The sequence below is a fragment of the Phocoena phocoena genome, chromosome 19, assembly GCF_963924675.1.
Source record: "Phocoena phocoena chromosome 19, mPhoPho1.1, whole genome shotgun sequence".
Lineage (NCBI taxonomy): Eukaryota > Metazoa > Chordata > Mammalia > Artiodactyla > Phocoenidae > Phocoena > Phocoena phocoena.
This window is the reverse complement of record NC_089237.1, coordinates 31,405,527-31,419,083: the sequence shown is the minus strand read 5'-3', so window position 1 is coordinate 31,419,083 and position 13,557 is coordinate 31,405,527.

Here is a 13,557-nt window from a genome sequence, read left to right as displayed (position 1 = left end):
CTAGGAATAACCCTGCCTAAGGAGGCAGAAGACTTGTACTCAGAAAACTATAAAGCACTGACGAAAGAAATCAAAGATGACATAAACAGGTAGAAAATATACCATGTTCTTGGATTGGAAGAATCAATATTGTGAAAATGACTATACTACCAAAAGCAATCTACAGATTCAGTGCAATCCCTATCAAACCACCAATGGCATTTTTCACAGAATTAGAACAAAAATTTTACAATTCATATGGAAACACAAAAGACCCCGAATAGCCAAAGCAATCTGGAGAAAGAAAAATGGAGCTGGAGGAATCAGGCTCCCTGACCTCAAACTATACTACAAAGCTACAGTAATCAAGACAGTATGGTACTGGCACAAAAACAGAAATATAGATCAATGGTACAGGATGGAAAGCCCAGAGATAAACTCATGCACGTATGGTCACCTAATTTATGACAAAGTAGGCAAGAACATACAATGGAGATAAGACAGTAAGTGGTGCTGGGAAAACTGGACAGCTACATATAAAAGAATGAAACTAGAACACTACCTAACACCATACACAAAAATAAACTCCAAATAGATTAAAGACCTAAATATAAGACTGGACACTATAAAACTCTTAGAGGAAAACATAGGAAAAACACACTTTGACATAAACCCCAGCAAGATCTTTTCTGACTCACCTTCCAGAGTAATGGAAATACAAACAAAAATAAACAAATGTGACCTAATTAAACTTAAAAGTTTTTGCAAAGCAAAGGAAGCCATAAAGAAGATGAAAAGACAACCCTCAGAATGGGAGAAAATATTTACAAATGAAGCAACAGACAAAGGATTAATCTCCAAAATATACAAACAGCTCATGGAGCTCAATATCAAAAAAACAAACACAAAAATGGGCGGAAGACCTAAATAGATATTTCACCAAAGAAGACATACAGATGGCCAAGAGACACATGAAAAGATGCTCAACATCACTAATTATTAGAGAAAAGCAAATCAAAGCTACAATGAGGTATCACCTCACACCAGTCAGAATGGCCATCATCAAAAAATCTGCAAACAATAAATGTTGGAGAGGGTGTGGAGAAAAGGGAACCCTCTTGCACTGTTGGTGGGAATGTAAATTGATACAGCACTATGGAGAACTGTATGGATGTTCCTTAAAAAACTAAAAATAGAACTACCATACGACCCAGCAATCCCACTACCAGGCATATACCCTGAGAAAACCATAATTCAAAAGAACACATGTACTCCGATGTTCATTGCATCACTATTTACAATAGCCAGGACATGGAAACAACCTAAATGTCCAAAAATAGTTGAATGGATAAAGAAGATGTGGTACATATATACAATGGCATATTACTCAGCCATAAAAAGGAATGAAATTAGGTCATTTGTAGAGACGTAGATGGACCTAGAGTCTGTCATACAGAGTGAAGTAAGTCAGAAAGAGAAAAATATCATATATTAACGCATACATGTGGAATCTAGAAAAATGGTACAGATGAACCTATTTGTAGGGCAGGAATAGAGACATGGATGTAGAGAACACAGTGGGGAAGGGGAGGGTGCCACAAATTGGGAGATTAGGTTTGACATAAATACACTACCATGTGTAAAATAGATAGCTAGTGGGAACCTGCTATATAGCACAGGGAACTCAGCTTGGTGTTCTGTGACGACCTAGATGGGTGGGATGCGGGGGTGGGAGGGAGGTCCATGCAGGAGGGGATATAGGTATACATACAGCTGATTCATTTCGTTGTACAGCAGAAACTAACAGAACATTGTAAAGCAATTTTACTCCAATAGAAGAACAAAAGAGTTAAAGGGGAACTAAAGGGTAGTTTCTACTTCTCCAAGACATCCACAACTTATCCAGGGAAAGAATGAGAACATTTTCTACATCATTGCCTCTGACCTTACTCTCTCTTCTGGTTTTCCTTCTTTTGATCCTGGATTATATTGTTTTTCTGTGTGTGTGTGTGTGTGTGTGTGTACGCACATGTGTGTGTGTCTACAAATACCCATGCACATCCATGTATATGATGACATGCTCGACTATATTTACATATGTTTATGTATATCTTTTGATTGTTGATCTCCCTACTACCTGTTGATCTATCCATGTTTCTAACTAAAAGGTTATTAGAACACTCAATTCTGCTAAACAGAATTATTATCATATTGGTTAAAAACCTGAGCTCTGTCAGCAGAGAGAACTGGGCTCCAATCTGCTATGCCATTTACTAACTCTTTGGCATATTTTAACTTATTCAATCTCTCTGAGACTTAATTTCCTAATCTGTGAAATGGGGATAATAATACCTACTTCCCAGGGTCACAGAAATGATTAAATGACATAGGTGAAGTGCTTAGTATAGTACATGGCACATAGAAGTAGCTATCATATACTGAGAATTCATTTTCAATAATAATAATCATGATAATATAGCAGAAAATTCGAAGCCATGAAAACCTATTCATAATATTATAGATTAAAAAGTCAGATTGTCAAAAGAGCATTTACAACATGATCTCATTTTTATTAAAATACACACACACACACACACACCTGGAAGGATATACACCAGAGTTTACCAATGACAGTGTGGGTAGAACTACAGGTGATTTTTAAAATTATATTTTACTTCGCACATATGCAGTTGGCTGTATATTATTCTGCCAATCTGTAATTCCTCTAGTTTGTACAATACTCTTATGGAATGATAAAAAGAAACAAAAAAAAACATGTCACTGTAAAAGAAAGAGAAACAGTGAGTGATTTTCTGGAAGATCTAGCAAAGCTTCATGACCAGATGCCATGGGATGGATAAGGTACCAGCCTATCTTGGCAGGCTTCAGTTGTCCTATTTTTTTGTTTTGTTTTGTTTTGTTTTTTGCTTGTTTTTTCACTCTCTCAGTCTGTCTTTGATGAATACAAGCACCGCTCCCAGGGAAATCCTACCACACAGACTCAAGGCTATCCTGGACATCAAAGAGCCTGGAGTAGTTTGTCGCTTATCTGGATGTGGGCACAGCTTGCCTCTAAATTCTTCTCTTTACAGCTACTCTTAAGGATCTGTGATAATAGAAAGGAGCAGTGATAGAAAACATGAGGAGATCCTCCAAACCATTGGTGATTGAACCCAGGGTGTTCATCTACAGGTACTTAGTTTTTGTTTTTTGAACCAGCAAATGTACTGCTCTGACAATTCGAAAGAGCTTGTATCCCACAAGAGAGTGGCTGATGAGAGAGGAAACCAGGCTGGGGACTTTGGGCGAAGGTAAGGGTCTAATTCATACAGGAGATCAGTAATTTGAATAATTAATACGTGACTTCCCCGACTCTACACAGCCATTTGAGTTCACACAGACGAATGGCCATGACGTAATTAGGCTCTGGATGAGGAAGATTAGTATAAACTTAAATCTCTCTTCACTTCCCATAGGTCTGGTACTCCAAACACTAGTTGTCTGGGAGTCTAGAGTGTGGGAGAAAGAAGTAGGATCATTTCATCAGCTGGTAAAAGTGTTCATCTGTGAGGCTGCTCCATGACTTTTGAAATGTTACCTTTATAATAATAAAGAAAAAGAAATAATACTTTTGATTATATTCTGTAATAGATCTAAGTAAATTGAGTACCTAAGTACAATTTACTTCTAAGTATGCTGTATATGATTTTTCCTCTTACTTTAAAACACATTACATTAATAATCTCATTTTGAGTCCTCCATTCTATATAGTGATCATCTGATGCATTTTTAAAATTTTTTATTTTTTTTTTGCGGTATACGGGCCTCCCACTGTTGTGGCCTCTCCCGTTGCGGAGCACAGGCTCTGGACGCGCAGGCTTAGCGGCCATAGCTCACGGGCCCAGCCGCTCTGCGGCATGTGGGATCTTCCCAGAACAGGGCACGAACCCGCGTCCCCTGCATCGGCAGGCAGACTCTCAACGACTGCACCACCAGGGAAGCCCCATCTGATGCATTTTTTAACCTATATTACATGCTGAACGTTTTTTCCCTTTTTTGTAGTTGTTTTTTCTTTTTTATCTTTTGTTTTTCTGTTTTTAAATTTATTTTTTCTTTTTTTCTCTTTTTCCATGCTGAACATTTTTGCATTATGTTGTAAAATAATTTTTATGAAACTGAGAAAATTTCCATTGTTTTCTGTAAAGATTGAGCTGCCACTGCCACAAAAAGCATCATTATGCTTGATTAAATATTGGACACATACTATTTTATCCTCTAATTTAAAAAATTATTTTCCATTATGGTTTATTACAGGATATTGAATATAGTTCCCTGTGCTATAGAGTAGGATCTGGTTGTTTATCCATTCTATACATAATAGTTTGCATCTGCTAATCCCAAACTCCCAATCCAACCCTCCTCCATCCCCCTTTCCCTTGGCAACCACAAGTCCATTCTCTATGTCTGTGAGTCTGTTTATTTTGTAGATAAGTTCATTTGTGTCATATTTTAGATTCCACATATAAGTGATATCCTATGGTATTTGTCTTTCTCTTTCTGATTTATGTCGCTTCATACGATAATCTGTAGGTCCATCCATGTAGCTGCAATAGCATTAATTCATTCTTTTTTATGGCTGAGTAGTATTTCATTGTATATATGTACCACATCTTCTTTATCCATTCATCTGTTGATGGACATTTAAGTTGTTTCCATGTCTTGGCTATTGTAAATAGTGCTGCTATGATCATAAGGGTGCATGTATCTTTTTTTTTTTAATTTTATTTATTTATTTATGGCTGTGTTGGCTCTTCGTTTCTGTGTGAGGGCTTTCTCTAGTTGCGGCGAGCGGGGGCCACTCTTCATCGCAGTGCGCGGGCCTCTCACTATCGTGGCCTCTCTTGTTGCGGAGCACAGGCTCCAGACGCGCAGGCTCAGTAATTGTGGCTCACACGGCTAGTTGCTCCGCGGCATGTGGGTTCTTCCCAGACCAGGGCTCAAACCCATGTCCCCTGCATTGGCAGGCAGATTCTCAACCACTACACCACCAGGGAAGCCCTCATGTATCTTTTTGAATTATAGTTTTGTCTGGATATATGCCCAGGAGTGGGATTGCTGGATCATATGACAAGTCTATTTTTAGTTTTTTAAGGAACCTTCATACTGTTCTCCTAGTGACTGCCTCAATTTACATTCCCACCAACAGTGTAGGAGGGTTCCCTTTTCTCCACACCCTCTCCAGCATTTATTGTATGTGTTTTTGTTTTTGTTTTTGTTTTGCGGTACACGGGCCTCTCACCGTTGTGGCCTCCCCTGTTGCGGAGCACAGGCTCCGGACGCACAGGCTCAGCGGCCATAGCTCACGGGCCCAGCCGCTCTGCGGCATGTGGGATCTTCCCAGACCGGGGCACGAACCTGCGTCCCCTGCATCGGCAGGTGGACTCTCAACTACTGCGCCACCAGGGAAGCCCTGTATGTGTATTTTTGATGATGGCCATTCTGACTGGTGTGAGGTGATACCTCATTGTAGTTTTGATTTGCATTTTTCTAATAATTAGCGATGTTGAGCTTCTTTTCATGTGCCTATTTGCCATCTGGACACATACTCTTTTATAAGAGCGTCATACATAATATAAGAACATCATTTGTTTCCGTTGAATACTCTTTTTGCTTTGCCGTTTATTCAATCTTTTAAAAATTAATTGTAGTAGTTACACATGTAATATTTTTTGTGTGCAAGTGGTGTTTCATTTTAGTCAAGAACCTAAGTGATTCCAGAAACAAATACCTTAATTGGCCAAAACTGATCATGAGGCTTGCTTTAAAATTTTGTCACAGCGGTAACAAAATACTGCTTTTGGACCTAGGATATAAAAACATATAACAGCTATTTCTACAATTTCTTTCTCCATCTAAAATAATTTTGCTGTAAAATTAAATACTAAATTTAATTCTGCCATATTCATACAATGGAAAATTGTACTCATTAATTTGAATTGGATTGCATCTTGCTAGAAACATATTTACACTGTCAGAAAGACGTGACAGCCATTTTTCAGGATCACTGTCCAATAAGCACAGTAAAGCTCCAGAGGTTTTTCGTTTTCACATTCAATTTCAGCTTTTATAAATGCAATTTTCTTCATATGCTATCGGACAGGCCAGAATTGCATTTGGCTCCCTGAGTCATAATTTTGTCATGAATAATTCTTTTTGTTGCTGTTATCATTTTAATCAATAATTAAGCCTTTATTTAATGGAGAATATGAAGTTGCAGGGATTTCATCTAATCTTTCCAAAATGTGAGTTGGAAATTATTTTGTTCATTGTTATTTGATAAGTAATGAAATCTTTATTAGGTAAAAAATTTGTAAAATCCTGTCTGTCTCTTTATGTGGGTCATGCTCAGCAGAAACCTGCTCACTTTCATTGTTTCTAGTTTTTATAAATTTAAGCACTGATTTTTTTCCTTATTGAAGTGTAGTCGACTTACAATGTGTTAATTTCTGCTGTACAGCAAAGTGACTCAGTTACACATACATATATGTATGTGTATATATATATATATTCTTTTTTATATTCTTTTCCATTATGGTTTATCACAGGATATTGAATATAGCTCCCTGTGCTATACAGTAGGACATGTTGTTTATCCATTCTATATATAATAGTTTGCATCTGCTAACCTCAAACTCCCAATTAGTTCCTCTCCCACCCTCTCTTCCCCTTGGCAACCACAAGTCTGTTCTCTATGTAAGCGGACTGCTTTCTATCAATACTTCCTTTTCCTTCATCTTTTTTCTTCACTGAGCTTCACTTTTGTATTTTCTATCTCTATGATGATCTTGTACTCATTTTCAAAATTATTTAAATAAAGCTGAAATGTATATCTAAATTTTGGAAAAATTTACATCTTATTCAAATGCTAATGAAAATTAATCATTTTAGCATTCAATGTGCGTCTAGTTGCCACTGTATTTGTCCACCTAGCTGCCAATTCATATAATGTTTCCTTAATGTTGCATCTAAACTTGCATATATACAAATTTAAGAGTGATATGAATTATTTAGTGTTACAAAATATCCCTTAGCTTTTACTTGCAACTCTTGCAAATACCAGAACCATGCACCACCGGGAAATGATAACCTTGTTATGCAGGAATCTGTTGCATTCAAGCTAGCTGAGAGGAAGGATTTGACAAGTTAATTGATTTGTCTTTTTTTCTTAAATTCTTCCTCCTCCTTGCGCTCGGAGGCAATGTCTAGCTCTATGTTAGCGGTAGCACCACTGACAAATCTTCATGGCATTTGGTCTCAGTCCCTTTGTATTTCAAGGACATAGGGTTAGAAATGTAAGGAAGCCATTTCTTGGGACCTGAGCAGTGTGAGTCATGAGAACAAATGTTTAGGGTTTATGGATTGTGCTGTGGTAGCACTGACTGCCAAACCCCAAATGATGGGCACTCTTACATTCCTTAATACGCTTATCTGTTGTGTAAAGCTCAAGGCTTGGGCCCCTTTTGCCTGGATTAAGGGCTGTGGTGGCCACTTTGGATGTTGTCTTTGGAATAGTGAGAATCCATGGAGACTGGAAAACCTGGCAGATCAGCAACTAGGAGAAAGGAGACCCGCTAGGTGAGATTTGGGAGAGGGGGCAGAGGCAGATGACCATGAGGCTAAATGAGGCTTAAGCTTCCAAGCCCTTTATTTGCACAGACTGCTCCAAGACCCATACCTAATTTTCTGTTCTTTTTCTTAAAGGTGGCCCCCAGTCCATAAAACTTTTAAAGTGGAATACCAGGACTCAAGACAGGCAGGGAACTTCAGGACTGCTCCTCCTTCTGGCAGCATCCTGGAGTACTCAACAGGGACTAGAGGCATCTGAGCTGGAAGCAAAGCCTGGTCCAACCCAGTCAGGTTTCACAGTAATAAAAGAAACCCCAGCAGCAAGATTCATCCAAATCCCTAGAACGGCACTGATCAATAGAAGTATAATGCAAGTCACAGGTGTAACTTTAAATTTTCTAGTGGCTACATTTAAACAAGTAAAAATAATCAGGTGAAAGGAATCCTAATGGTATATTTTATTTAACCCAATGTATCAAAAATGTTAATGAAGTTCCTAAAATCTGGTGTGTATTTTACACTGGCAGCACATCTTAATTCAGACCTCCCACATTTCAACTGCTCAGTAGCTACGTGTGGCTATGGCTACCATGTTGGACAGCACGGCTCTAGATAAGCCCTCTGTCTCTACCTTCTAGTCAGTGTTGGCTGGGGCACTGTATTCGTTTCTTATTGCTGCTGTAACAAGTCACCCCAAATTGAGTGGCATAAGACAACACAGATTTATTTTCTTATAGTTCTGGAGATCAGAAGTCCAAAATGGGTATTACTGGGCTAAGATATTGGTCAGGTTGCCTTCTTTCTGGAGACACTGTTACCTCGCCTCTTTCAGCTTCTAGAGGCTGTCCACATTCCTTGGCTCATAGCCCCACATCACTCCAACTTCTGCTTCCATAGTCACATCTCCTTCTCTGGCTCTAACCCTCCTGCATCCCTCTTATAAGGACTGTTGTGATTATGTTGTGCCCACACAAATAATCCAGGATAATCTTCCCATCTCAAGATCCTTCACTTAATGACATCTGCCAAGTCCCCTTTGCCCTGCAAGGTAGCATATTCCCATGTTCTGGGGATTAAGATGTGGACATCCCTGGGAGGTACTTAGGAGAGGCTGAGGCTTCAAGGAAAAGATGCTAGGGCCTCTAGACAAAGTAGGGTCAAGATAAAAAGGAATGGCTCCATTTTTTTTTTTTTTAAATGGGCTGAAGATCTTTATTATTTTTTAGTTGAAGTATAGTTGATTTACAATATTATATGGGGCTGAAGATATTAACATCATCAAAGAAGATATACAGAAGGCAAATAAGCATATGAAAAGATGCTCCACATCATATGGTATCAGGGAAATGCAAATTGAAACAAGATCTACTATACAGCTATTAGAATGGCCAAAATCCAGAACACTGAACGCACCAAATGCTGGTGAGGATGTGAAGCAACAGGAACTCTCATTCATTGCTGGTGGGAACACAAAATGGTACAGTCACTTTGGAAGACTGTGTGGTAGCTTCTTACAAAACTAAACATACTCTTACCATACAATCCAGCAATCGTACTCCTCGGTATTTACCCAAAGGAGCTGAAAACTGATCTCCACACGAAAACCTGCACACAGATGTTTACAGCAGCTTTAATCATAATTGTCAAAACTTGGAAGCAACCAAGATGTCCTGCAGCAGGCAAATGGATAAATTAATTTTGGTCCATCCAGACAATGGAATATTATTCAGCACTAAAAAGAAATGAGCTATCAAGACACATAAAAACACATGGAACAATCTTAAATGCATATTACTTAGTACAAGAAGCCAATCTAAAAAGGCTGCATACTGTATGATTCTAACTATATACCGTTCTGGAAAAGGCAAACCTATGGAGACCATAAAAAGATCAGTGGTAGCTGGGATGGGGGTGGGAACAGATGATTATGGAGAGCACAGAGGATTTTTAGAGCAGTGAAAATACTCTGTAGGATATTATAAAAATGGATATATGCCATTATACATTTGTCCAAACCCTTAGAATGTACAACACCAAGGGGGAACCCTAAAGTAAACAATGGACTTTGGGTGATTATGATAGGTCAATGTACGTTCATCCTTGGTAAAAAATGTACCATTCTGGTGAATAAAGTTGATAATCGGAAAGGCTATTCATGTATGGGGGTAAGGAGTATATGGGAAACCTCTGTACCTCTGCGATTTTGTGGTAAATCTAAAACTGCTCTAAAAAAATAAAGTCTTAAAAACAAAACAAAACACCTGATTGACAGAAGTCTACACAGTGAGTTGGGTATTTAATTTTGATAAAACTGGTCTTCATTAGGAGTAAATGTCTCCAAGGAACTATAGTTTGAAGGAGGCAGCATGAATTCCAGAGTTCAATGATGCAAAGAATTAACTGGACTGTAAATCCAGTGGAGACTTAACCATGCTGCTCTTTTTATTAGGATTGCTGTGGTTTACAAAGTTCTATTGGTTTTGAGTGATCTATCCCTAACCCAATCCCCCACCCCCTGCCACGCTTAAGACCTGTTATTTGTGTCGCGTACTTCTGTAGAATGCAGTTTTTCAGGAATGCATAAGGTTACTAGAGTAGAAGCACCTCTGTTATTTGTATATAACAAAGTATTTTTGGGGCTGAATACACCGGGACAGACGAGGGCATCTACTGATAACATAGCTCAGCTTTTAGACTTAAAAACCCTTAAAAAAAGAACGCGGAACTAGGGAATCACAGTACTCCACATATGGAAAAAGTGCTTCTGGTATAGCGTATCACAGCTTACAGCGAGTGAGGACCGAGAATCAAAACTCCGCTTCAGGGATGAGAAAACTATAACCTAGAAGTTATTTTCTACTTCGCATCTTGCCTCCCTAGTAAAGTGTTACAACAAGCCTTCTTGTATAGGCCAATGTTCATTATGCCAAATAACTGGCCATCTTAACAGTTTCTGCATCACGTTACAGCCAAGTCAACAAGGAGGCTTTGTCCTTCCCCAATGCAGTTCCAGTTTTATTCTGTGGTTCCACAGCAACCTCAGCAACTGCACATCATGTAGTACTGTAGTATTTACAGAAAAAAAAATCCAGGTAAAGGTAGATTCTCACTGCTCAGACAGCTGTTGTTCAAGGGTTAACTACAATCACCTTTCTCAATCCTCATAACTGACACCCCCAGTTCCGCCACGGTTGCCATCACCGTCCTCCTCTCCTTGGGTAGCAGCCCCCTGTGTCTTCTGGCTCCATTTTGTCCAGAGAAAGAACAAGAATGAGCTGAAATTCTAAGGGAGGAAACCTAGGGGAAGCTGAAGATGTTGAATCTTTGGGGGAGCCTGGCCCAGGGTCATCCCAACCAGCAGGCTCTCTACTTTTACTGCCATTTGGGAAACTTGTCACACTTATCAGTCCTAGAATAGAGCTTCTTCTCCAAGGATCATATCCATTCCACACCACCCCATCCCTCACTATTGGCTACACACACACACACACACACACACACACACACACTCAGTGCACACATCAGAGGCAGACCGCTCATGATGTCCTCAGTAGCAGAATGGATCATGTAAACATTAACATATTCATTGAATGAAAAAATAAAGATGTATTTCATTTCTTCATAGGAATACTATTAAAATGGGACAGTGGGCTCCTAACCAAGGACTCAGCATTAAATAAGTCAGAGACATGGTCAAAAATACATCCTAGGAGAAAAGATTATAAAATCTGTTATCACCTAGAACAATAAAAGTGTGCTGCTTCAACTTCTATAAAACAGACTTAAATATAGCTGCAATGATTACACAAGAGCCCAATGAGCTGTTAAGTGCATAAAAGTGCCATTGGATCATACACTTGAGCTAGAGCCTAATTTGATGGCTATAAAGGGTAAATGCTACTCATAAGAGGTGATTTAATGATCTAAGATATCTTACGGATTCCTGTATTTTCTCTTGATATGTTTCCCTGGAACCAGCTGAGGTATTTAAAAATTTTAAATTTAAAAATTTAAAAATTTAAAATTTAAAAATTTAAAAATGTCCATGAGTCAGTATATCCAGTGTTCAATGTGTTATTGGTAATGGCAGCCATCCTAGCCAATCTGGTCCAGAGCATTGAAGAAACAAGGTGCACTGGAAGGGGTGGGGACCTGGCACTTGACACACCCACCCAGGATATGCCCTGGGAATGCAGCCCACAGGTTGGGGTGCTAGGAGGCTCTCCAGTGTTGCAGGCAGAACGTGGAATCTGGGGAACAGGGCAATCAATGATAAGCAGTTGTTTTGTAAAATAGGAGGCATCAGGGTCATCTGATACGACAAGAGGCGGATACAGGGTAACAACAGAGCAGCTAATAAATTAACACCCTTGGCATTCTTGGATGTCACAGTCACCGCTTAAAATACTTTTGAGGGACCCCAAAGATCCACGACATGCAGCCATTTGTCATTCTGCCAGGACAAGCATCTTAAATACCTGAGCATGTGTGAGCTAATTGAGCGAATGACTGGTCTTCCATCTCACCGTGACGCTGTGGTTCTTTGCTCATTGTTGGCCATAGAGAAATTTTCCTTAGGTAATTAAAAAATAACAATAACCACAATGTTTTTTTTTTCTTTGAAAGAGGAAGTTAGCTGCTGATGCTGGTATTAAACTGAAGAGAAATTTAGTCAGAAAAATGAAATATAACTGAATGTCAAACTCAGCTGTGCTGGGCTGGAAGGGATGAACAGGTCCACTTGTGTTCTATACAAAAAAAAGAAATTAAAGAAGCTGTTTGTGTATGGCACAGAAACTGGTCATCATAAGAGAGTTAAATTTTAGTGAACGTTGAAAGGGAGGTGAGTAGGTGATGAGAGGCTACACACGACAAGCAGGTGACCCTTTGATTCTGGAGAACGAGTCACTTATACAGGGCTTCCCTGGTGGCACAGTGGTTGAGAGTCCGCCTGACGATGCAGGGGACACGGGTTCATGCCCCGGTCCAGGAGTATCCCACATGCCGCGGAGCGGCTGGGCCTGTGAGCCATGGCCGCTGAGCCTGCGCTCCGCAACGGAGTCACTTGTACAATGTTGGGGCTCGAAATGGCTTGGAAGAGTATTGCTCAAGCATGTCATGGGTTTGCTGCAATTGGAAATCAAGCCTGTAGGCGCCGGTTTCGGGAAAGCATGTTTGCAGGTAGCAGCCATTTCTCCCAGCTGGAGTTCAGAGGCAGGACTTGGGTGGGGCTTGGGCAGAGCCAAAGCAAGGTAAGGACTTAGTCCTGGGAGGACTAGGGTGATAAGAAAAAGGGCCTTGATGCTTCTATCTCTTTCTGCCATGTGAGGACACATGCTATTTGCAAGCTAGGAAGAGAGTCCTCACCAGAACCCAACCGTGCTGGCACCATGATCTGGGGCTTCCAGCCTCCAGAACTGGGAAAAAAATAAATTTCTGTTGTTTAAGCTTAAAAAAAAAAAAAAAAAAAGGCCTTGTTGGCCCCAGCCAAAGGAACCTAGGACAGAGCAAGAAGTCAAAGATGATCTCAGAGCAAGCGTACCTTTATGTCGTGTCCCTGATCATCAGACTAAACATTAATCTTCCTTTTCTAAAGTTAGAATTGGTCCTAGAAATTGTGACAAGGCTGAGTCTACAGATTTGGGAGGAGGCTCAAGGGCTCTTGGGTATAAGGGAAGAGAGCTGCAGAGCTAAGAACCTGGAAGGGGGTGAGAAAAATTGCCCCATGAGAAGTATCTGGAGGGTCAGACTATTGCAGAGCCCATGGTCAAGTCAAGTGCAGTAGCGTCTGGTTGTCCTTCTCAATGGAGAACCTTTACAGGACGTTCTCAATGTGTGCCTCCTGGATAAAGTTAGGATAATTTGTACTGTGTCTGTTTGACTAAGTTGGGATGTACATTTCCCAGGATCCCCTTCTCTGTATGGTTCCAGGTAGGATTTGGCCAAAAAAGG